The sequence below is a fragment of the Tyto alba genome, unplaced genomic scaffold (genome assembly GCF_018691265.1).
Source record: "Tyto alba isolate M040663 unplaced genomic scaffold, T.alba_DEE_v4.0 Super-Scaffold_18, whole genome shotgun sequence".
NCBI classification, from domain to species: Eukaryota; Metazoa; Chordata; class Aves; order Strigiformes; family Tytonidae; genus Tyto; species Tyto alba.
The window spans coordinates 16,770,325-16,796,506 of record NW_024881280.1 but is presented as its reverse complement, the minus strand read 5'-3'; the positions used below and the strand labels follow the sequence as shown (position 1 = coordinate 16,796,506).

Here is a 26,182-nt window from a genome sequence, read left to right as displayed (position 1 = left end):
AAGAGCTACCCCTCTGCAAAACCTTACCTCTATAATACTGTGTATTTTCTGATCTCTTGAGATATAACCCTTTCTGAGAACTGTTCAGCACAAAAAAATTGTCTGTACTGCATATGTAGAAGGCTAAGGAATTACAGGAACTTTAAGTAGATTGTTGATTTTTCTCCAACAGCTACAAGCAGGAGCAGGGAAAAGTAACTTGGCCAAGCATCGGTCTGTTTCTATTCCAGGTACTTGAACTAGCTGATGCCATTCCAGGCCATGGGCTTTTGAATCCATGTTTATTTGCTCAGTTGAGAGAAGTATATGCAACTCTAATAGCTCTTTATCTTTCTCAGTGAAGGAGTAGTTGAGTGAGATTTTTGTGGTATTGAGGAGGACTCCAAGCAATCTTAAGCAGAATTCCTGTGTTTTAATATGGGATTTGCAGACAAATATGTATGAAAGCACACACATTGGAAGTCCAGAAGTGTGTTAGAAGAACTGCAAGTACACAGTCAGTGCATACACTGTACAGGTGTTTCTCAGGATCCTGGTATGTTGTTCAGTCTCATAGTTTCACCTGAGCTACAAATTTTATGGGAAACCTCATGCAAGTTTTCAGTTCAAGTTTAGGAAAGGCTTCTAGATGGAAAGAGAGGAGGATGTATCTGAGGAAACCTGAACATGGGGCAGGTCTGTTTCTTAGATTTGTTTTATTTTCAGCTTTCTGGAAATGGACTTGCTTTATAAGCAAAATGGTGAAATGGTAGCCTTGTTTGGTAATGTTAAAATAATTGATCTGCGGTAGATGACAGATACATAGAATTTTTTGAGAGTTTATTGTACTTATATATTGCTGGGATTTGGGGGACCAAATGCGAATCAGGCTGGATTATTGTATTTTAATTTGATTTTTCCAGATTAGCATGCTTTATCTTCTTACCCCAATTGATAATCAAATGCATCCAGTGGATCCTCTTTCTGCATATGTGAAACACAGTATTGTAAGCAGCTTCATAAAGCCATGTTTTCCCATTTCTGTCTGAAAAGCAGCAATGGCCCAGAAGACTTGCCACAGCACTGATATAGGTACATACTGAACTGTGTACACTTTTTGTAGCTGTAATGATTTGGGTGAGCTTAGTAATATATCCTGTAGTGCTTATTGTTCTGGTGGTTATAAGGCTTTAATCATCTATTTCATTTTGTCATTGTTTGTAATGGTTATGACCAAGTCCAAACTGGTCGTGCTGCTATTGGAAGGTGTACTTTAATGCTCTATTGTCAGTGCTTTTGTTAAGGACAGTAGTTTCTGGCTAATCTAGCAGTAAAAAATAGATTAGGTATTATACCTGAACAAAAATCACATACTATTTCTTTTAATAATAGCACATTGTTGTTATATAGGTGCGTGAATTGGAAAGTAGATAGGGTCCTAAGGGAATAAGGGTTATTCAGCAATTGCATTTATAAAAATAAAGGAATTGAGTTCTTCTAGGAAATGTGCTTGATAGCTCCAAACTTGACTATTTGTTGAAATAAATAGTCCTCTTTTTTTACTCTCATATATTAAGCTGTCATAATTTCAGATAAAGTCATTGGGGGAAATATTTAAATGATTTAAATTCTCTAAGATATAGTTCAAGTCATATATATTGGCTTGGAAAGTATAATAGCAAACATAGGTCAAAAAACTGTTTTAAACTAGTCAGGTCTGCTTCCTTCATGGAAGTGAATTACTGTGGTTTACTTTTTGACAATTTCATGGCTTCTTTCTCAAGCTGCAGAATTTTGGCTGTTTTTTACTTTTTCTTTCTTAAAATAGTTTGAACCAAATATTAAATCAACAGGAAGGCCATGGTATGAACCAGAACTTTCAAAATGTAAGATTAAAAGAAACCCAATCTTTATCTAGTCTCACTTCTCTTTCTAGCATAGGTCACAGAATACTGCACAGCAAATTGAGGTTGAATTGGTATTTAGTGAGCTCTTACCCCATGTAATGGGGGACTGATACAGTCCAGATCATGAAAGACAAGGAATTAGCTCAATAATGTACTGGGAGATGTGTCAGAATGGAGAGAGGAAAAAAAAACAAAACAAACAAACAAAACACCACCCAACCTGCCCCCGCCCCCCCTCCAAAACAAAACAAAATGAAAAAAAAAAAAACAAAACCAAAACCAAAAACAACACAAAAACCCTAAACCCAACACCACAACACAAAACCCAAAAACCACAGGTCTGAAAGGAGTCTGCAAAGGAGGTCCTTCAGCATAAGTCTTCACTCTTAATGTTTTGGTGGCTGCTTAGGCATTTGCCACTCTCCCTCTCTGATGGCACCGCAGTTTGTGCAATTGTATGCTGACCTAGATCAGGAACTAATTCAACTGAAAAATATTTTTCTTTTCCTGTGTTCTTTTTCAGGCTGCTCACTTTGCAGTCTGGTTCCTTCTGTGACAGTGAAAGCCACAGCATGGGACATAGTGAAAGCCAGAGCAGTGGGAGGAGGTAGCTGACTGCAGTACCTGACATAAGCCATAAAGGTTCCAAGCTTCTAACCATAGTCTGTGCTGTCTCTGCACTGCAGCTCTTGTTTGGTGCTGGTACAAATTCTGAACAAACCAATTTAAATTAAAATGAAAGTTCTGTGTTTATTAAAAGTAAAATAAAAATACTGTGTGTAAATAATCAAAACAGGACCAAAGTGAAATTCCTAAGGCAGAGCTGTTATGCAAGGATTTTCTTAAGCAGTAGCTATTACTGGTACCTTAATAGTTACTTCAACTGTGCTTTTTTTTCAGACTAAAACAGTTTGCATAGACTCCTTGTTGTGGTGATAAATTGATCACGTATATACTAGGATATGTATTCAGAGGAAGCTGAGGGGCACAACAACCCATTACATGAAGGAGATGTTATCAAGCTGCTCAGCATTCTCAGCCACAGAATGGCATCTCACAACCCACATAAGTGTTCCAGCTCAGTCACCCAAACTTCTCAAAGATGGCCAGCTGTGTCCCACTGTAAAGATAATATCTGTCTTACAGGCATTTATCCCAACCAGATTTATGTGAAAGGTTTATTTTCTCACACTATTGTTATTTATTTGCCATTGATTGAAGACTTAGTAAGGTCTTGTATTACTGCACAGGTGACCTTTCTGCAAGGTCTCTTTAAAATGAAATTAATAGCTCTTGTGTCTGGACAATTTGACAAACACAGAAGGGTGGAAAAGTTTCTGCCCCTTTTTTTAGATCACTTTAAATGCCTAATGTGTGTGTGTGTGTGATGTAGCTGTGACACATCACTTGGCTGATGATGTGTTTCAGCTCTCCTTAAGAAAAATTGATGTGGTTCAGTTATTTGGTTTAAAGTAATCTAGTCTTAGTTACTTACTTACAGTCTTGTTGGTCATATTCAATACCTGTTTTTCTGGGAATGGTCTGGCCTTACTCAGCACATAAAATACAACTGAATTGGATGTGCCTTTAAAATATAATTAAGACCAAGAGGCCTTACTATTCCCATACTATTGTCCAATAATCTTTGAGCATTTGTAAACCACTGGGGTGCTGCTTTAATTGGTCTGTTCATCAGTACTGTACTACTTGTTATGTTTCATGCTGTTCAGTTTTACTAGGGAGAGTGAGATGTTAAGAAAAAACACTTCAAATGGGATAGGGCTGCTCTGCTCCCTCACCCTGTAATTTTAGTCATTGCATCTTTTCAATCTAAACTTCTTTGCTTTCTTTCCCTGATGTTGTAGTTTCTATAGCTATTCTGGATCACATTCAACTTCTTATGTTCACAGTGTTTGCAATTATACCGCATTCAGTAAATCTGACAAGGCTAAATTGACTTCTGAAGAGCCTTTTGAAGGCCTCATTACCATCAGTTTCTGTCCTGACATGCTAATAGGGACACATCCCTGCACTTCTAGCAATGCCAAAGAATTAAGTACTTGAATACCTGTCCCTATGCAGTATAAATTTTCTAGGATAGTGCTGATTTCTTTTAGTTTCAAATAGCATATTCTTTACAGCTGTGATAGAGTAGGTCTCTGGAAACCTGGAGCTGGGATGCAGATGTATCTACTTAAGAACTGTTAAACCAGCTGATGCAGCACCACGCTGCTTGTACATAGCTCTCTCTAGCTGGCAAAAACTTTTTAAGGTTCATAGTGTAATCTTGTGGGTTTAAGATTCTAGATAATGTAAGAACAAGCTCCCTGACTGTCTTTCACCAGTGCCATGGGAGATTTTGCCAGTAAATGTTACAAACAGCTGTTGCAATAGTTAGGCAGGTCAGATGATAGGTACTTTGAGAAACAAGCCCATGTATATATAAAAAAAAGGTTTTACTGGGGACAAAGTCAGTGGAGCAAAGAATACAGGGCTGGGTGCAATGGTGTGTCCTCCCCCAGCAGGGGCCTCTTCCTATAGTTCCAGTCCTCCTTTTTGTACCTGTGCAGTTAATTCTTGGTTTCTTCAGGGCTGTCTCTCCCTGCACTTTTCCAGTGCTTCACTATTTCTTATCACAAAACAGACAGCTGCTGAGTGGGGGAGGTAACCGCAATGTTGTATGTAACCTTCGGTTTAAACATGAAATCAAAAGAACCTTCCTCTTCTTCTCTGGAATTTATAGCTGGTCTCTGTGGTCCTCTTTGTGGGGGAGCGAAGTCCAGGTTCCTCTTCCATCAGTTCTTAGCTTAACCCTTTTTCTGCTGGGTTCCATTCCTCTTTACATGATCTCTAACCACAGACCAATCCCCTGCTTGTCCAACTCCCTGCAATGCCTAACCCTACGCCTAACTTGTGATCAAAAAAAACCCCTTGCTTAACAGTTATAATTCTAACAACACTATACTAGCAACACTAATAATAGCTTTAGCCTAACTCAATAAAAGTAATTGTTCAATTACTTTTAGCTAAAGCAAAACTCTACTGTTACTTCTCACAGTACCAATTACTATATTCCAGTGGTTCCCAGATATTCTGATGTCCCGTTTACGATTTCATGAGCAGAGACTGAGTTTTGAAGGAAAGTTGTTGCTTCTTGAAAAGCCAGTGACAGGAAAAGTGCAAGGCAGGAGAGATCTCAAACAAGAATACTGCAGTGGTTTTTAATGCGTAATTTTAATATTAACTCTTTTGATTTCTCAAATGGTTATGTGAAAAGATGGAAGGGGGAATTAAACCCTTTAAAGCAAAGAGGCCTATTTCTTGATTATTTATTTCAGGAAAATAACTTTGGTTTTATTAAAGCATCTTGCCTAGCAGCAGAATGCTGTTCTGAGTGAACATAAACTGCAATGGTAGTGCTTGCAACAGGCCACTAACTAGGAATAATTACTAGATGGAAAAGGTAATGGAAATTAACATCTGTGAATGTTTCTCATTAAAAGAATTAGCTTGTAGGGTGGGGTGGTTTTTCTCCCTTTCCTCTCACCCCCAACCTTAAGATGCTGTGTCTAACTGCTACTATTATTGTGTATTTATGCAATTAAGCAATTGAATACTGGTAAATTTTTACAACTTGTGTTTCTAGGAGATTTCTGTGGTGATGTTTTCTCTTAATTTTTACTCTGAAGCAACTTAAATAATTTAATGGCTTTATTACTACTTTTTTCTTTCCCATTTTCATTTTTTACAAAGGCCCGGGTGTTGGAAATTTCCAACTGATTTTCTGGCTTAGTTTCAGTGGGAGGAAGGGTCAGACCTGCAGGAATTATGGTAGCTGCTGACAATATGCTGTTATTGTATATTTTTCAAAGTTGTGAAAGTGAATATTTATGGTGTGAAGCAAACCCTGTGTGTTGGGGGTTTTTTTAATATGAAGCTGAAAACTGAACTTAAATGCTCAGAGAACAACTTTAAGTACGTAGATTTTTGCATTTTCAGTTCAAATACATTTTACATTTCGGTTCTGTTTCTAGCTTATAACCCTATTCTGAAATTTAAATGTACTTACTCAACAAGGTTCTATTATGTAAAATAAGAGTTTGTTGAATAGGGTTTGTGTTTGCAGGGACTGATCTGTGAAAATTAATATTTTACTTTTTACTGCTTCTGTGGTGGGTACTGTACCTTGGTGAGTAGAGGAGGATGGAGACAGAAGCCAGCTATAGATGTACCATGTTTGACTTGTTTTAAATTACTGCTGTCTCCTCAAAATGTGTGCTTATCTGAAGGAAACAAAACATTTAAGTGATTAATTGATTAGAGCTTTTTTGTACAAAAAATTGATTCCTAGCATTAGAGAACCAACCACAAATTGTAAACCACAACAAGAAAACAGGTCTTGATAGAGCGTAGTGAGTTCTTCCAGGCTGAGCAGATCAAAGCAGTCAGTTATTATGGAAGCAGGACACAATTTGACACTGCAGGGTTGAAATCCTCCTCAAGTTATACAAACAAACAAAAAGTATTAGCCTTAGGCCACATGTTTAAGATAGTGTCTTGGAACTGTTTTCCCCTTGAAACATCAGCCAGAGACTGGAACTCTGATATGGTTATCTCTTGATGGCTGGAGATGGCTGGCTGTGAAATGGCGCAGAAGAGAACCATTAAGGGAAAACAGATTGTGTCATAGCTTCTTGTTGTGTTCTCCTTTTATCTTGACTTAAGGTTGTCATCCCGTTTTCACAGGGCTCTGATAGGAAAGGGAGGTGTTAGGTGTCTGAACTCTGCAGACAGCAGTGGTGTGTAATACAAATGTGTGGTTCAGTTAAGTGTTGAGAAACAGTGATAAATGGGCTGCAATCCTGAATTTCCCAGCCCCACTTCCTGAAACTGAGAGCTGAGCCCAGTAAAGTAAATAACCTTTGATTTGAAGTAAAAGACACTTTCACTTGCTTCTACCAGTACGTTTTAGACTTTTATGGTATTCTTTTTGCTGCTCAGCATCTTGCTTTAGCCATTTTGAGTCCTTTGAGGATTTCGTGGAAGGCAGCTGAGAAATAATTCTAACAGTATTTTGGTTTGGTTTGATTTTCCTCAAAGTCAGCTAAGCATTTGGTAACTTGCAGAGGAACACATGATTCAACAAGTTTGGATTTTATTCTCTAGTGGGTTTTGATTGAATAGCTTAGCCAGTGCTCCTCTATAAGGAAGACTTACTTCGTCAGTGCCTGGTTATTCTGTAACAGCAATACTGAGAAGGATTCATCTAGCAGCAATTCCTTTGATACTGGCTAATAATGAGTATTTGGAGAGCAAAGATAAGGGTGAACACATCAGTATACTCATATATATTCTAGCTCCTTCCTAAATCTCAGACTTTATTAGAAATAGCCATTCTGTGGCTTTCATATGTATACCTATTATCTGAAATGAGTCCTGGATCAACACTTTAAGTGGCATTTAGGCATTAAAAAACTCTAGAAATAGATTCTTATGGAAAATGTTTTCTGCTTGTAATGCTTACATTTATTTACTAAGTGTCCTGTTACAGTGTTTTCCAGGACTTCTTTTTTTAAATATGAGGTTTCATAATAAATCTAAGAAACCACTGGCTGGAACTGCTAGTAATACTGAAGTTGCTTCTCTTCTTGCCTTGTCAGAACTTTGTTTTCCTCTTGCTTATTAAATCTGTAAAACATATGATCTTAAGTCCTCAGTAGAGAGAGTTATGAAAAGTTTTGTATTGATTTGCATCAGCTGATGAGTAGACTTAAAGGCCATGTGTTTAAATTGAGGTTGGATAGGACTTATACCCTCTTGACAGCTTATTGACCAACTGGACAGATTGAAGGTTATACCACAGTCCCTAGAGAGACTTCATGTCTTCAACAAGTGATAAAGTTCTCAATAAAATAGGGTGTCTTTTGATAAGTGACTTTTAATAGATGGAGAATGACATACCAAAAGCTTATCATTTCACAATATTGTAATTTTTTGAAGTAAATCTGAGTTAAGACTGCCATATTGCTTTTGTGGAATTATAAAGTCTTTATTCACTAAAATGAATACTTTTCAGGGGTCATTTTGGTAATGTAGATCACTTGAAATCACTGGACAAAGCTGTTGAAGCTTGAATGTAGTGACAAAATCTGCTACTTTTAAGGAGGATTGATTTTTTTTTTTTAGGAAGTTTTGACCCTCATTTTCTTGGTCAGCTCTCATCATACAATTTTTGAATGTTATATTAAAAGTGTAGCTTTGCCTGTCACTGATCTAGAAGTATGCCATTTTCTTTCTTAATGCTTTTAAACTAACAAGTCAATACCTGTAAATTATGTTCTGCATTTTGTGATTTAAGTACTTGGTTCATCCTGATATCCAATCACATGGCGAAGGTAATTTCAAAGAATATTGTGCAGTAGCATTTTTTTCTTACATAAACTTAAGTTCTGTATTATTAATTGATTCACCAGGAAATCTTCCCTAATCTGCGATGAAAATGTCGTGTTACTAATAGGAGGTGAAGGAAGTACTTTATGATGCTGTCATTGGAAAGGCTATTTTTAGACTGTTGGAAAAATCTAAAAAAAACTGGGAGAGAGAATCACTAACTTTATACATTTGTACACTTGCAAGTATGTCTCAAGTATAGAGATTCACAACAAAGAAGCATAGAATGTGGTCAAATCTGTAAGTAACATCTAAAACATAATTTACGTAGCGTAGCAGAAATACTTTAGGGAATATCTTAATGGGGTGCTTTAACTTTTGATCAATGTTCAGGATTTACTTTCTGAATTACCAATTACAAGTGCATGTGTTGCAGTGATACTGGCTTACTTTATGAATACATCATTCAGGGCACAGTCCCACTTCTTTGTTTTGTCTACAGCTATTAATAATTTAAGAAATGGAACTGCATTTTTATTATAATTCTTAAAAAATATTTTTAATACTTTTTAAAGTATAAAGTAATTATTGGTTTCTCTAGCTGCTACTATAAAGGTTTAATATGTTTAAGACTTTCAGCAAGCTTTTAAATAACTTTATTTCACATAGGGTAAAGGCATAAGGAAACTGAAAAAGAAATTAATTTTTTCCTATGGAGTTATTACTACCACTACTGTAGTTGAAGTTCAAGGCCGTTCTCTTGACATCTTAAATAACAAACATCAATGTAGTTTCGAGCCCTTGAGAAACACATTGATACATTTAAACTAAGCACTGTACAGTAAGGACAGCAGATATATTTTATTCTTTGCTGCACCATTTAACTGGTTTTATCAATGAGTATTTATGGATGACTCCAACAGGGTAATTACATGATAGCCTTCATAGACTAGGCAGCAGACAAGCCAACACTCACGGTGACTTTTGGCGCTAAACTCAGTGGGAAGAAGCTGTTAACAGCAAATTTACCAGCAATGAAGCTTAGAAAAATAGGAAGAATAATAGGATATATTAATACTGTGTATCAGAGAACAGGAAAACCAAGCAAATAACCTGCTATACATACAATATCAGATTAGACATAGGAGCTTTGCTTTCAGTATAGGAATTGTCTGGTTTAGGGGTATGTAAAGCAGAGAATAAGAAAGAAACTCCAAAAAATCATAACCAAGCCAAAAAAAAAGTGTTTAAAAAGGCAATTACAAATACAAAAATGCATGTAACTTGCACACTAATACATTTCATACAAGCAAAATAGGAATTGGTTAGTTATATGTTGAAATTCCAGTAGTTAGTCCTGCTGTTTGGAGATTCTTCTGTTTCTTAGTATGAATCTAAATTTGAATGGGGAGTAGTAGAGGAATGGGTAATTTGGTAGAAGTATTATGGATTTTTTCTTTTACTTAATTCACTTGCTTTAAAGCACTTGCAGTTTTTTGCACGCTAGTCAGCACACTAAAAATGACTGTGACATACATATTAAGAATATAGAATTTGATCAGAAGAGACTGCTGACACCAAGTAAGAGGTCAGTTAAGTTGAATAATAGCATTATTTCTGCATAATAGGTATGTAATTTCTATGTATTTTTAGAGTCTATTCAAGCTTTCACTATAATCTTGTATAAACATCAGTTAAACTGAAATTTGCAAATCTGCTCACTGCTAGGCCCTTAGCTACTATGTTTGGCATTATATAATTGGTCTGATTTTAAGTGTTAGGCCCTGAGCCTTCAACAATTAATTTTAAAGTAGAATATTGGTGAGGGTGAAAATTACGTGTTATATAAAATTGATATCAAAAGACATAAGTTCTGTGGCTTGCTGTCCAACATTACAATAGTAAATTGATGTATTGATGCTTGTAATGGAATTTATAAATCCTCCAGTAAATCTAATATCCCTCAGTTATCGTATGGGAACATAGTCATGTAGAAGTGTAGTACAGATTTCAAGGCTCTGCCTTTCTGTCCTTGCAGGCAGATAGGGTGATTTGGGTTGGAGAGGTGAAGGGAAGAGCTGGGGGGACCACAGGGCTCAAAGGTGTGATTCTGTCTCTCCTCAGTGGTTTGGAGTCTAACTGGCCAGCTGCTGGTGGCGTGGTGCAGAGGCTGATCCTGGAGCCGAGCCTAGTTCATATCCTTGTCTATGACCAGAACAACGAGCTGTGCTGTTCATCCCTCAGGTTTGCAAGTGATACCAGACTGGAAGGGAGTAATCAGTATGCAGGGAGGAAGATAGGACTTCTAATAATCTGACTCTAGATGGGGGAATGGGATGACAGGAACTTCATGATGCTCAACCAAGACAATGTGAAGTCCTGCACCTGGGCTGGAATAATCCATGGCTCAGGCTGGGGGCTGGCCAGTTGAGTCAGGAGCAGCCTCATGAGAAACACAGGCTGGATAGGGGTCAGTGGACCACCCTTGCATCAACGAAGATAAACTGCATGTTGAGCTCCATTAGCAGGAGCATAGCCTGCATGTCAGCAGGAGTGATTATTCTCCTCTGCCAGGCCTATGGGACTGCATCTGGAAATGTTTTTCAGCATCTTAGTGCAAGGCGCATACTGTTAAACCTCAGAATGTAGCACAAGTCAGCTAAGGTATTTAGGGAGCTGGAGTATATGACAGGAGGAGAGACTGAGGAAACTGGTTTTGTTTAGAAAAGATCAAAAAAGATGAGGCTGGAGGGCATCTAATTGCAGCCTTCCTCTCCCTAAATGTTTCATGGTTGTAGAGAAAGTAGAACTAGATTCTTCTTAGATGTGTACAGTAGAAAACTAAGAGGCAAAAGTGACAAATCACAACTGGGGAGATCCCAGTCGGTTAAAAGGGAAAATAAAATAAAAAAAAAAAAAAATAAAATCACTATAGGAAATTGAAGTTACGCACTTAGTTTTGCTATGTTTTGCTATTGAGCAAACTCACTGTTAATGTTTGCCCTGCTTAGAGCAGGGGTTTGACTAGATGACCTTGAGAGTTCTGTTTCAATTCTGTGATTTTTGAATTCTATAAATGAGAAGGTAGCAGTGGAGGAACTCCAGGATGTTTAGACAAATTACAGTCTGTCATGAAATCACAAATGTTTTGGGAATCTGAGTGCTGCATACAACAGAAGCTTCTTTAAAGCTTCATAATGAAATTGGATCAAGAAAAAAAAATTTCTGGAGGAAGAAGAAAATATTAGATTTAGGTTAAATCTCTTTTTGAATATGCTGGGTGTTTCCTAAGGTTGTCACTGATATCAGTGGACGTATTTTTTCTCTGAAGATTGAGTTTGGAGATATCTGTTAGTCCTGAATTATCTTTGCTTTCAATGACGAGTACATTCCATAAGAACTAGGGTGCTGATAAATGTGAGACATTTAGTGAGAGAGGGAAGCTTCTATCAGGATAAAACTAAACAGATTTTATCCTTGCCTCCTGATAAGTATTTCCAAAAGTATCACTGCTCAGTCATAAGTTTGTTGATTATCTTTTCCAAAATTTATCAGTGAAGTGTGGCAAGGTTGTAACAGTATCATGCTGTGATGGAAATTGTGTTTGATTTTAGCTTCCCAAATTAGTTTCCCTCATGAGGAAATTCTGCAGTAAAGTTTTACTTACTCAAGTTGATATTTGAATCTTACTTTTCAACGATGGCTGTTATGTATTTGTTTTGTGACTATTGGTTGGACATGGGTTTATTTGGTGTGGTTTTGTACCTTGGCGTAGAATGGGTAGACCTAAAGTGTTTTGGTTTAGGTTAAGTGTTGCAATAAACATATGAAAGTGAATACAAATTGCCTATTTTCCCATGACTTCTGCAGCAAGTGTGCTGAGCCTTCTTGCTAGATTATTGTAGACACAAGAGGTAGTCTCATTTAGGGAGTCCCGTTTTAAAGAAGTCAGAATAATTATTTTCATCTGGTCTTGTTTGTTTCTTCTAGTGTCTGGCTGAAAGAAACCAAATGCATTTTCCATACCAACCATGTTTCCAGAGAGTTTCTTGTAAAACATATAGTGTGGTATGGCTTATCCATGCTGTTACCTCCAATGCACTGCAAAGGACTGAAAAAATCAGTCATGAGACAATAAAATGTCACGAGATGAGTAAGCTGTACTGTCAGATTTCAGTTTGCCGGTTGTGCATCTCTTCAGAGCTGGTTGTGTTTAGAGATAGTAATATCAAATACATGGTCTTAAAAACCCACTAGTTTGTTGCATTTTTTCACATCTTAGCAGTCTTGTCAGGTACCAAATTTGCCTGATTGTGTGCTAGTCTGCACCTCATTTCTTTCCATGAAGAAGCTAAAAATCAGTCAGAATAAGTACAGGGAGATGTAATGAGCAGTTACATTTTAAAATAAAGCATTTTAAAATAAATCCCTCTCATTGCATTGTGCAATGAATACAGAGTGACAACAGTAGGAACAAATCTGCAAAGTGTTATTCATGCTTGTAGTATCAGATCTATTTATGTTCAGACACTGTTTTTGTGTAAGCAGACATTTGGTGAATTGCAGGTTGGGATTTTTTGCAGCATTTCTTCATACTCAGAATTTTGTTAGCTTTTTTTTTCAGTTCAAAGTGGTTCTACTGTATTGCTCCTGGTTTGGGGAATTATTTGTCCTTCAGATACTACCATGGATTAGCACGTTTTTGCACTATTTTGGCATTGTATTTTTCCTCTCCTGATATGTGACTGTTTTTAGGAATAACTCTTATAATTTGATTGCAGTAGTACTAATGTTCTGTGTATGACCACCCACCAAGACAGCAGGTAGCTCCACCCCATTACAGCACTTGTACCAACAACCACAGCATGACTCTGAGCTAAAGGGGCACACCTGCTGACACAGGCTCGAACTATTGAGTGTCCTAGTTGTATAACTTTTGCTAGACAGTGAAACCATTTTAAATATTTAAGATTCTTGACTTCTACATTCTTCATGTTTCGTGCCTGTTCTTTGTTTTGTTGTTTGTTGGTTTGGGTCTTTGTTCCTCCTTTCAAGATCTTTCAAATTTGTTGCATTTATCTGCTTCAAAATATCTTTAGTTTTAACCTTTAAAGGCAGAGGAAATGAGGATCTGAGGAACAATATTTTTTTTTTCTCATTCCACCTGGTTTTAGTTTGGCTATAAATATGAAAGTGTTACTCGTACACACAGTTTACAAAAGAAAATAATTGGTTTTCTTCTCTCAAATATTGATGTTAGTGTACTGTGTCTGGGAACACTATGGATATTGCTTTAAAGAAATTACTATTTCCTCTGTGTGCCAGGTGTCCTTTAACTTATCCTTTGTGTACTCTCAATTCATTTATACTTCCACGGACTGTTTTGTGGTAGGAAATTGTTCCAGTTCAGTCATGCAGAACACACACTTCCAGCCAAATAATTCATAACTATCTACTTGGACAGATAAAATTCTATTGTTCAGATGTTGGGGGGTTTTTTTGTTGTGTTTTTTTTTTTTTTTTTTAAAAAAAAAAAAAAGGCAAGCAGTAGTGCTTTTCAGACATGTTTTTATTTCTAGTTTGCGGTTTCTTGTTTTGTTTTGCAAAGCAGATGCGTGGGCTAGATGTATAACAGTTTTGGTGTGTTTTATACTTTTCTGAGGAAGAGGTAATTATCTTTTTCTGTTTTTCCATGAAGTGTGCCACAGCAGACCAAGTTTAGATGAGATAGTATTCAAATGCTAATCTACTGATCTGTTTCAAACTGGGCACCAGTATGTATTCCCTTTCCATAGAGTTTAACTGAGAGGACCCAAGTAATTAGCTCAGTTGGCCCTATGTAGGGATAATTAATAACCCTTCAAAAGACCGACTCAGTTCATAAAACATGGATGTTGATGTCTTCTTTTGCAGCTCTTGAGGTGTATGCTTCACTAGTTATCTTCTGATTCTATCATTCAGCCTCTAAAGAAACCAAGGTCTTGTACTTTAATCTATATTTTGGAAGTATAGATAATTGCAGCTAATTTCTTGCCCTGTGTAGGAGGAAAAGGACTTTTGTGGTTGTGTCATATTGAATGCAGGAGAGAATCACTGGTTTTAGTCTTCCAGAAAAAATAACTCATCAGTAAAATCTGCTAGACAGTATCAAAATTGTCTTTGGCAGTTGAAAGAAGTGCATGCTATAGTATTTGAATGGTGTACTACTGAATGCCACCTATTTATTTTATACTTAATGGTGACCACTAATGTATAGTATAAAAATAACTTTTTGAAAGTTCTGACTTAATTTTTTAATCAGTTCTTTGGACTTCCATTTAACTTATTTACGGTATCAATGAGATTTTTGTTTTTGAGGATCCATATATTTTAACGATTTTCTTTTTTGTCTTTTTGTTTGTTGGGGGCTTTGTGACTTGATGATAATTGGTACTTGGTAGAGGGAAATTGCCATGTATGTCTGTAGTAGTTTCTGCTGTTGGCATTTACAGATGATGGACAAAATTAATGCAAACTATACAGACTTGTTAAATAACATTTCAGTATTGACCTGGAATCCAAAATGAAACTTCAGAATGTTTCCGAACTGAAATCTCTCTTCTCTTTTGTCTTCACTTTTCAGCTATGACTTTAGTTCTGACCTCTTCAAGTATCACTTAATGTGTCAAAAAATATTTCTTGTCCTTTGGATCTGTTAGTTTTCTTTCTCTGCTCTGTATCCATTTTGGTAGGATCACAGTGCTTAGAAAGCCTTGATGAGTATCTGTTAACCTGAAAAGTACTTTATTACAAGCCAAGCTAAAGAAGAGACAAATAATTGTGGGTTGTTGTTTGGTTAGGGTCTTTTAGTTTGGGGGGGGGGAGTTGTTCTTTTTAGTTTTTTGTTTGCTTGGGGGTTTTTTGCACAAACTACAAAGGGGAGCAACATGGTGTTATAAGAGACTCTCTTATCTGTTTAGGTGGTCTTACTACTTTTGCCAATGGGATATTTCCTGTGTTCTGTTTTTCTTTGGAAACAGTTGTCTCCTCAGGCAGGTCAAGCATAGACATATCCTGACTGAACTACTGGCAAACTTTTTCTCTGCCAAGGAGCAAACAGTGAATCCTGTTGGATGTAGAATGTGAAAGTATTACTGTGGAACATACTCTCATTATGTGGGTTTTAACAATGCTGTTTGATAAAAATGTGTGGTGGGTTTGTGTGGCAGGGTTTTTGGTAGCAGGGGAGGGGGCTACAGCTGTGGCCCCTGTAAGAAGCTTCTCAGATATCCCCCAGCTCCAAGTCAGACCCACCTCTGGCCAAGGTCTAGCCTATTAGTGACAGTGGCTGCACCACTGAGAAATTTAAGAAGGGGAACCTGGGTGGGGGTTGGGACTTGTGATAAAGAGTTACAAGGTGTCCTGGGTTGAGTGAGTGGTGGAGTTATTTTGGTAGCAGGGGAGGGGGCTATAGGGGCAGCCCCCTGTGAGAAGCTTCTCGAAGCTCCCCCAGCTCCAAGTCAGCTCCACCTCTGCTCGAAAACTGAGCCAATCAGCTGCGCCTCTGCGATAACGTATCTAAGAAGGGACGTGGTGACGAGCAGTCGGACTTGTGAGGAGGAGTTGCTGCAGCTGCATGAACACCAAGGTCAGGGGAGGAACGGAGGAAGAAAGGAGGAGGGAGGTGTGCTGGAGCAGAGACCCCCTGTATCCTGTGGTGAGATGGCAGGGCAGCCGCCCCCTGCCACCCATGAAGATCTACGGTGGAGCAGACATTGATTTATGTCCTGTGGCTTCTGCTTGGTTGATCAAGGCACTGTGCCTGAAGAAGGCTGGGGTCTTGTGGGAAAAGGTAGCCCCACTGCTGTAATTGAGAGCTGGGAGGATTGCAGCATGTGGGGGTGTCCCACGCCAGAGAAGCTCGGGAAGGGCTGCAGCTGTGGGAGGGAATCCAGTCAGACAAAGTTGGTGACCCATGACGGAGCAGTGTGGGGAACGCTGCAGCCCATGGGAGGAACTCATGTTGGAGAAAGTTGTGGAGGACTGTCTCCTGTGAGAGGGGGACCGTGATGGAGCAGGGGGAAGAAGTTCCAGAAGCTCCCCCCACTGAAGAGGAAAGAAGTGCCAGCACTGACTGCACCCCCCATTCCCTGTCCCTGCTCCACTGGGGGAGGAGGTAGAGATATCGGGAGCAGAGCTGAGCCCGGGAAGAAGGGAGGGGTGGGGGAAAGGTGTTCTCAAGATGTGGCAATGCTTCTCACTGTCCTACTCTGTTAAGTGTTGTTAGTGTCTGTAATAGATGTATGTTCTTTTTTTCTTCCTCTAATGAGTCTGCCTTTTGCTCGTGATCATAAAGGGGGATTTTTTTTTTCCCCATCCCAGTCCTATCTCGAACCCAAAGCCTGGCTCTCTGTCCCTTCTTATTGCCAGAAGAGAAGGGAGAGAGAGTGGCTGCGTGGTGGTTGGCTGCTGAACAGGCCCAAACCACAACACACAGAGGACACCTATGCAAACTCTGAGGTCAGAGAAGGAAGCGGGGGAGGTGCACTAGAGCAGAGAGCCTCCCTGTATTCCATGGTGAGATGTCAGGGCTGCCCCCCCTGCCATCCATGGAGGTCCACAGTGGAGCAGAGGCCGACCTGCAGCCTGTGGAGGAGCCCACATTGGAGCAGGTGTCTGCATGTAAAGGAGGCTAGGACTCTGAGGGAAGAAGCAGCCCCTGCGGTTGTTGTTCAGTGCTGGTAGGATTGCAACATGCAGGGGTGAGCCACACCAGGACAGAAGGGGAATGGCTGCATCCCATGGGAAGGGCTCACACTGGAGAAAGTTCATGGAGGACTGTCTCCCGTGAGGGGGAACCATGTGGAGCACAGGAAGAATACTAGGAGTGCTCCCCACAATGAGTAGGAAGGAGCAGCAGACTGACTGTAACCCCTGTTCCCTCCCTCCTGCAGGAGGAGGTAGAGAGATCATGAAGAAGGGAGGGGTGGTAGGGCAAGTGTTTTTAAGATGTGGTAGCACTTCTCACAGTCCTGCTCTGTTAAGTGCTGCTGCTGTTAGTGTTTGCATTAAAGTGATGTTCTTTTTATCTTTTCCTAAAAAGTCTGTGTTTTGCCCATAACTGTAATAGGTGATTCATCCCTGCCTGTCCTTATCTCGATTCCCAAGCCTTTTGCTTTACCTTCTCATTCCTGAAGGGAAAGATGTGAGTGAGTGCCTGTATTGTTCTCTGTTGCCCTCTGGGATCAAACCACAACAAAATGTAAAGCAAATTATGATCACAGTGTTTAGTACTGACAGTGCTAGTGATCATCATGATTAGTGGAAACAGGTTTTTTCAATTATAACTAATAACATATCTTGAAGGTAGCAACGAGTTTCTTTTGCGCGGGGGGGGAGGGGAAGGGTGGGAGAGTGGGTGGATTGGTGTGGAGTGTTAACAGTTGGTTTTGTTTGGTTTTATGAAATATAATGAAAAGGATGTTGTCCTCGTAATAGCGCAGTACAACGTGTACAGTAGAAAAATAAGTTGAAAAGGCCTCTTGCTATGAGGATCTATAACGTGCAAAGAAATAAGGTTGAGTTGCTCATTTTTTGTGCTCTAAAATAAATTTGTGAAGAAAACTCCTCTTGTAACACTGGGAGTATAGATTATTTTTCAGAGTAATTTTCAGAGGAAAAAAATTCACAAAGGAAAAGCTACTATAAGCTGTAAAATGTTACTGCAAATTAAAAATCAATGCTACACTAGCATAGCAAATCACTAAAAGGTTTTTAAGAAGCTATTTTCTATTTAAAATGTGTAGAGTTATTTCTGGATTCTTTCGGGGTTTTTTGAGTCATTTCTATCTCTGTAGGGTATCTATTTTTCTCATTAAGCATTAGTCATCAATTGTATCTTAAACCTGTTTCTAAGTTTTTCTTTGGTTTGAAGTTCCATGTGTAAAGTAATAGCCAGGGGCACATTCAGTTTAGGTTTTCATTGTTTCACAACTGAGAGATTAAATCTGAAGCCCAATTTCCTTTGAGTTATGAATAAAGAGAAGAGCATGGTCTTCCATATTACTGGGCAGAAAATTTGGGGCCTATAAGGACCACCTAGAGTATATTCCTGTAAGAAGTATTCCTATAAAATATCAGTAATTAATCATATAACATAAGGAGCTATGCTTTTTAACATACAAATCAATAGATCTCCTTCAAATGGCAAAGAATGCAAACTGAAAAAAGAGCTGGTGAGGAAAAAAAGCTGGTGGCATGCACTTGAGATGTTTAGTCCTGCCTTTGTAGTCATGCCCACATGCAAATATAATGAGGACGATAGTTCAGTTAGATGTACCCAAATGTTGCATGGTAAATAATAAGGTAGCTTTATACTTTGGTATCTTTTTAATCATGTTTTTTTTTTTTTTTTTTTGCCTGGAAATTACCCATTTCAGGGAACCCTCTAGGAAATTGAAATAACAGATTGACTGAATAACAGTTTGATCACCTGCTGTTCATCATACTATACCATATTAAATAGCATAGATTAAATCTACTCCTAACCACATTAAATCTAATAGATTTAATAAACCTGCTGAAAATCTCTGCAGTCAGTAAAATCCTTGACGAAGAGAACTGCAAACAACTTCTCTGAGGTTTCTTACAAGTATTTGTGGGGAAGCACAAATACAGGCACTTGTAACTGACTTGCTGATTGTTCCTGGAGGAAAGCTGCAGAAAGCCATACATCTGCCACAGCAGCTTTTGGTTTTTCTGACAACATACTGGATATTTCTATATAATTCATTTTACTGTGAGATCTTGTATCTATGATATTTTAGATATTCAGCTTTTGTTCAGTTGACCAGTCTGAGAGTGTAACTTTTCAAAATACATTCTCAAAACATTCAGTTGTTTAAGTACATCATCATAAATTACTTTTCCGCATGACTTTGGAAAGTTAGCCTTTTATGTAAAGTTTTAAAGGTGTGGCTTAGATAAACTTCCAATTTACAAAGATGATCTTCAGCTTAAGTTTGTGCTGTTTAGATAGTCTTGTGTTCTGGGATATGGAAGCTGTTACAGAAAGCTTCAGCTGTCCCCTAGTTGCATATCAAAGTGTGACCTACCTGTTCCCTGATGGACCTTTCTTTGGTGGAGTCCCTTTAAAAATTACTGTTCAGGGAGGTGTATGTCATTCCATGATCGCTGTGGCCTCATTTAAGGAGAGTGATTAAGTTGGAAAAATAAAAACTGTTAAAATTACTTGCTAACAATGTGCATGCTTTCCTTTCTCTTATACTGTTAAACCAGCTTGATATCTTACTCTTTACAACAAATTTTTACCAATGTCTGTGGTTTTTTTTCTTCTTTAGAAGCTGGGAAAGCTCTGTGGATGGAAATGGTAGATTTATCCTTGGTAGAGACAACTGATACTTTACAGAGTTTTCCCAAAGAATAGTAAATATGAGAACTATTATTTAAGTCAAATTTTCAATCTTACCACTGCAAGATTCTGCAAAGGCAGATGAGAGAAGTTTTATTTTAATAAAACTATTTTTGTTAAAAGCAGCACATTTTACAGAGGTGCTCTGAGATTCAGTGTCTTGTGGAGGACTTTGATAACAGTAGTAGCAATTAAGATGCTATGTATTTGCTTTCTAGTTTTTCCTCTGATCCCTTACAGTGAAATCTTTTAATAAAAGGAACTGTATACAGTACTTCATATGTCAGTTAACTTAGGAGACTACATAAAGTAGTGGAATGCTATCTGCACATAACACCTTCAAATAACATGTAGTCCACTGCAGGTATGGAATTTGTAATGTAGAATATAAAATGAAAACTTTTCTTGCAGTTTAAACATGTTTCTACAGAGTCTAATGAGGGTTGTCCAGTGTTTGTCACTCTCATTCTTCTGGTGTTGCCTCTGCCTGTGTGCTCTTTGTTTACTGTGGTAGGGCCTTTCAATGTTTCAGTCTGTAAGTAACTATTGGTATAGTAAAAGTAACAAAGTATGCATATACTTTAGTTTCTAGACACTTTAATTACCTGCATTTTGTTCTCAAAGTGAAACAAGTTCAGTGGATAGCTGCAAAAAATTAATAGCTGAAAGAAAAAAAAGCATTTGAGAAATGCCATCATTGTAAAAATTAAAATGGAGCAGGAGAATAAAGCATAGTGGAAAAGAATACAGGGTAAATACACAACCTAAGGGTTAAGTCATGTTTCAGCAAGACGCATTTCTGTAAAATGGATTTTTTTTTTTTTTTTTTTTTTTTTTAGCACTTTTTAAGTTAGCCTTGTTAGGGTTTCAATTTCACTTGTTTTTCAAATCACTATTCATGTGCTTAAACATTTCAAAACTTTAAATATTACTCACATACTACCCTCCGGCTCATGATCTCAAAGTGCCTCCCTGGAAGCATTCAAGGACAAGTTGGATGGGACTTTCAGTGATCTTTAAGGTCCCTTCCAACCCAAACCATTCTATGAAAAAGAGGACTTAACCCCTGAACTCAACGTGTAAAAGCAAGCATTGAAAACTCTTGGTTGCAGATGGGCAGAAGCATGAAGGGCATTGGAAGTGTGACAAGGATGCAGTCTGCTGAGCTGTCCATAAAACACTGCACAGGACTCTTTCTCATGGAGGTTTTTGGTCTTACCTCTAAACTGCCTTGATAGTATTTAATATGTAAATCTGTGAAAATTGGGATCTAAAGTTAATTTGTAGCATTCACACTTTTTAGAGCAGCTAAAAAATTGGGGGGCGGAGAGGTGAGGGCAAGGTTGCATTTCAGAAGTCAGTTCATTCATGTAGATATATGTATGAAATAAAACAAATTACTCTGGACTGCTACTGGTTATGTCAGATAGAGAATGGGACCTGCGCATATGTAAATTATCCTTTGTATTTGTGTAAGAGACATATAACATGAGCATTCTCCCAGATCTAATAATAATAGTACTGGCAGTCTTATTTTTATGAACTTGATTTAAGTTCAGAATATTCAGGACATACATGCTTTAGAGACTACTTTTTTTTTTTTTTGCTGCTTTTACATCTCAGGCTTAGTACTACCTGAAATGTATGTATTGCTGTATTTTATTTTTAGTTGTCTGCAGAAAATAATTCAGATATTAAAAAAAGGTCAGCATGTAAAAACATCCCTTTGTAGTAATTACCACACTTCTGGCGATAAGCTGCAAGAAAGGCTGGATATATAGCTTCTGCTGAGTGAATGTGTTGTGGGTGAAATACTGAGGATAAAGTTACTTTATAGGTTCAGATACTGGGGTTTGTTGTTGTTGAATGGACGGGATTTAAAAAACTGGCTTCAATTAAAATGATGTCTGTTGATAACTTGGGATTGCAGCCATTGCCCCACTTGTTTTTCTTCCCGTTTTCCCTCTCCTTTTGTCACCTCCTGTACTTACACACAGATGTGTTTCTGGGGTTTTTGTTGGTTTGGTTTGTGTCTATGTGTGTGCTTTAATTTCTTCATAATCCAAAGTGGTCGAAGTCTACCAGCCTTATTTACTTGCTTATATTGAGACTTGGATGTTATCGTGCCACATGTGAATATGAAGATTTTTGCAGCATTCTGTCCAACTGGTAGTTTAAATCATAAGAATATGCATTAATTTACCCACTGCTGTTCTGACTTAGGCCACTGTATAGTAAAAACTAGGGATTTTGTGGTGAACAGGTGTAATTAAGTCCTTTCTTGCATCTACTGTGTGCAAAGTAATTTCTTTAGTAGTAGTCTCATCTGCCATATTTTAGATCACTGATTGAGTACAAAGTCAAGAAAACAATGCAGCTCTATTAAGTCAGTTTAAAAGCTCCAGTAAATGCTCTACCCTGTTACAACAGGGTTCTCTTAGACTGTAGGATCTTAAAAGTCATTGGCCAGTTTGTTCCAGAACCTGAAGCCTGTCAAGTTATCTAAGCAAATTTAGAAATGGACAACTGTTTCATAATACTGTACTTTTTATGTGAGTTACTAAGTAACAAATTCAAACTTTAATTTTCCAGAGCCTCTTCCTGCCCCTCAGGACACTTGCTGTGAAGTTCAAACATTGTTTTCAGGCTGGTGAGGTAATTCCTAGTGTACTCTCTGCATGTGAATGCACATCTGTTAACTTGTATGGGAACTATGCCAAATTCCACTTATTAAGCTTAGAAGTACATTTGTAGTATTGGCTGTGGTTCTCCATAGTTGTAGGTGCTGAAGTGACCAGAAGTGATGAAAGGAATATCTCAGGCCACCCACACAGATACTCATTGTGATCTGTATCTTGAGCCTTGATTTCTAAACTAGATTGAAGTGGGATTTTCTGAAGTGTGTGTAAATGCTTACAAGGCTATTTAAAGTATCCTGTTCAGCAAAGTCTGTGTAGGATGCTGCCTGCCTTTTAAGGAAAAGAGGGCAGAGAAGATTGAAGCTGTAGCTGATCCTGGCTAATGCAGAAGGGCACGTGCTATGGTGGGCTGAAATTCTGTCACTGAATAACTTCCAGTTAAGAGGTGAGGCTCTACCATCCCAGGACAAGGTGAACTACTAATGCAAAATGCTCTAGGCCAGGATCAGCAGGAGCCCTGTGCTGATTGAGAGGTCCCTGAGTTGAGTAAGTCATCCCTCTTCCTGGGACCTGGCTGGAATACCCATTATCTTCCTCTTCAGTAACAGGACGTTGGTAGATCTGCCAGGGCACCATCCTGTTCTCTTAACTAGGTTCTAACTAAAAGCATGTACACAACTCAAATTTGCTATATTTGACTAGAAATATCCCAAGAGTCTTCAAATGCAGCTGACTGTATGAAGGAAAAAGGAGGTGAGAAAAGAATTAAAGTTGGCTGCTTTGAGATATGGAATAGTAAAAGGCAATTCCAACAAAACCTAGAAGTTCATTTGTCGTTCTGAAAGTGAATATGTGTTTAATAAGATTCTTTTCCAAATAATTGCAGTTATGCAGAAGCTTTATTTCTGGTGATAAAATGAAGTCTGCCATTCTTTCCACTGTTAACTACATCTGTCTATATAACTGTGCCAATCTGAAAAGCAGTTGCTTTGGTATCAATACCTTAAACTATCTTGCTGTAGTATATGAAGAGTAATTTAAGCAAGATATTAATTTATAACTGCAACACTTCTTTCTTTCTAGCTTTAAAAATTTGATAGGAGTGAAAAATGAGTCTACCAAGAAACTGTAAGGACTGCAATGTATATGCTAAGATGGTGGCTTAAAGTTTTTGAATAGGCATAAAAACTCTTTTTAAGGACATGTATTTACATGGTTCTGAATAATAAATGTAATGGAAAATGAGGTGCAAAACTGAAGGGCAAGGCAATCTGCCTATAAGGAGCAGTTTGCTATTAATGTACTCAGTAGTACGTTTGGAAAAAATACAGTCTCTCAGGCTTATAGCACTTTATGGTGTCTTACAGATGATGAAAAAAAAAAAAAATTGTTCATTGCAACCCAAAGCAACTTTTTTTAAATTTTGAAGGCACCAGAAAACTGTTTTGTCTAGTCTTTCACCTTGGGAAGTTATTCACATACCTTAATCTGAATTTCCAGGGCAACTATTTTTTTTTAGTATTTGATTTTTGTTTTACTATTTAGCAGATAAAGATATATTGCATGTAGAAATAAATAATATTACTTAAACAAAACTATATTTTGAAAAACATATGAATAAACCTTGATTAAGAGATACACATTTCCTACATTTTTGTCTGGAAGGCAGTGAGTGATGCTGGCAACTTGTAGGCAGTGATGCAGTAGATGCTGATTTAAGCAGACAGATGATGCAAATTGTTTGTTATTTGAACTACTGGGAAGGGCTCTGGGAAAAACAGTATGTCTTAGACTTACAACTAGCATGTCTCTGTTGTATCCGAAAGCTTCACTTTCCGTGTTTTCCAACTGGATGTCAAAAATGTATGCTGTGCTTAAAGAAACAGAAGGAATTAATTTTTGGTTAAACTTCTGTGTATTTGAGGCCACTGACATCCCCTTGTCCTGTTTGGCAAGTGGAGAAGGTGGGAACCGTGAAGCTTCGCCCTGCTTTCAGCTCCTTAGATCCCAGATGGTGAGAACGCAGCATTGTCAAAGGAAGGAAGGAGGAAATATGGGCAAAACGAGGAAATGCAATTCTGAGAAGTCAAGTTTCAACTTATCAGACTTTTTGATGCCTGGGAAGTCTTGACTAGCAAGCGGGAATTCGAACCTGCCCCAGTTGCAGCTGCTTTTGTTTATTTTCAGTGTGGCTAGCTGTCTTCTACTGCAAACATACCATCTTTTTTCTGTACCTAAAATTAATCCTGGATTTTCAGTGTGGCTAGCTGTCTTCTACTGCAAACATACCATCTTTTTTCTGTACCTAAAATTAATCCTGGAAGTGGCAACATAAATTTATGTTCTTATTGGCCATGTCTTCTCAGATAATTTCTTTGTATTATAGGTAGATAGCTGAGGTCTAAGAACCATGTCAGGTATGAAGGTTATAGGATGTAGTACTTGGACAAACACAGTGGAAAGGCTTAAAGGCCTAGAATTAATTTAGACTCTACATTAAATCAGTATTCAATTGGAACTGCTCTGAGAAAACATGAAATACTACAAGTTTTAGTGTTCAGACTCAAAGCTGGAGTTGCTAGACAGAAAAGCTTGCAACCATCATGTAAAGCAGACTGGAAATAGTTTTCCTGAAATCCACATGGTATATTAAGATAGTTTCATGTATCTGGTCCTTATTGTTTAATAACTAAGTCAGTCAGAATGTACCCATTTACTCCATTTTACTTAATCCTCAGATTCATTTGTCTAACTGCTGGAAAGTTGCTTTGGGAAATACTGAGGGTTGCTTGCCAGGGCCATACTTTGCTTATAGGACCATGTGGCCTGAACAGCAGTAGTTCAAACTACCTTGGAGCATTGCAGAACATCCGTAACACAAGCTTCTACTATCATAACAGTTGAGAAGTGTGTTACTGAGCATCCTTACCCCTGCCTAGTCCCCATTTCCTCACTCTGGGAAGAAAACAGGGAATGTAAGATTTTGAAATGTGAAGAGCTACTCATGTTAGAAGAATGGAGATAAGTCGTCTTTTCTCAACTTTTGCCTTTGAATGATGCAGGTGAGAATAGCAAATGAGGGTCAGTCCTTGTAGATAACTTACTGATACTGTCTTTTCTTTGAGCCTTTGTACTTTATGACAGTTGCAAGAAAGAAATCTGTCTTGGGTTTCTTCAAACTTCTGAGGCATTTCCACGAGTTACTTGTGCTTTGTCCTCTAAATACAAAAACTCAGAGATGTTGCAGGATTGAGTAGCAATTGGACAAAGAAACAAAAAAGTCACTATTTTTTTAACTGTCAGAAACTACAGATCATCAGTCAAACTGATAACTGTAGCTTACTAGGATTGTGTATGTGACTCATAATTTTAGTCAATGAGCTTTTTGCAAGTTGTTTCCTTGGTGGCTGGGAGTGAAGAGACTTGCAGAATAAGAATTAGTTGTAATTGCACAAACAGAAGTCTGGAAGGAGAATACAGCTTTTCAATATGTAACTGGAAAACTGGAAAGTATAGATAAGTAATTATGTCTGTCACAGTCTGTTCATAACTTACTCTTTTTTCCTTAAGAACTGACCTGAAAAAAAAAATGCATTTCTATCACAAATACCAATACATAATTTTATATATTTCCTAATAAAATTTGTATTAGATACTAATATTTTAAATGAAAATGTGCTGCTGCTTTTAATCTTTTTCATTTTATTCTGACTGAATCAAAAGCTCTCTAGGAAATTACTGGCTGTTTTTAGACTTAGTCTGACTGAAAAGAAGAGTTTTGCTTTAGGGCAATATTTCTACAAGAAGGTAGGAATGATTAAACTCTAGATTGACCATGAAATCACATGACATGGCCA

At 37.9% G+C, this 26,182-nt stretch overlaps 1 protein-coding gene across 10 annotated transcripts in view; it reads left to right on the top strand.

Annotated features, from left to right (window-relative positions):
* STXBP6 (syntaxin binding protein 6) overlaps window positions 1-26,182 on the top strand; it is a 121,698-nt gene that overhangs the window by 56,971 nt on the left and 38,545 nt on the right. The window lies entirely within an intron of this gene.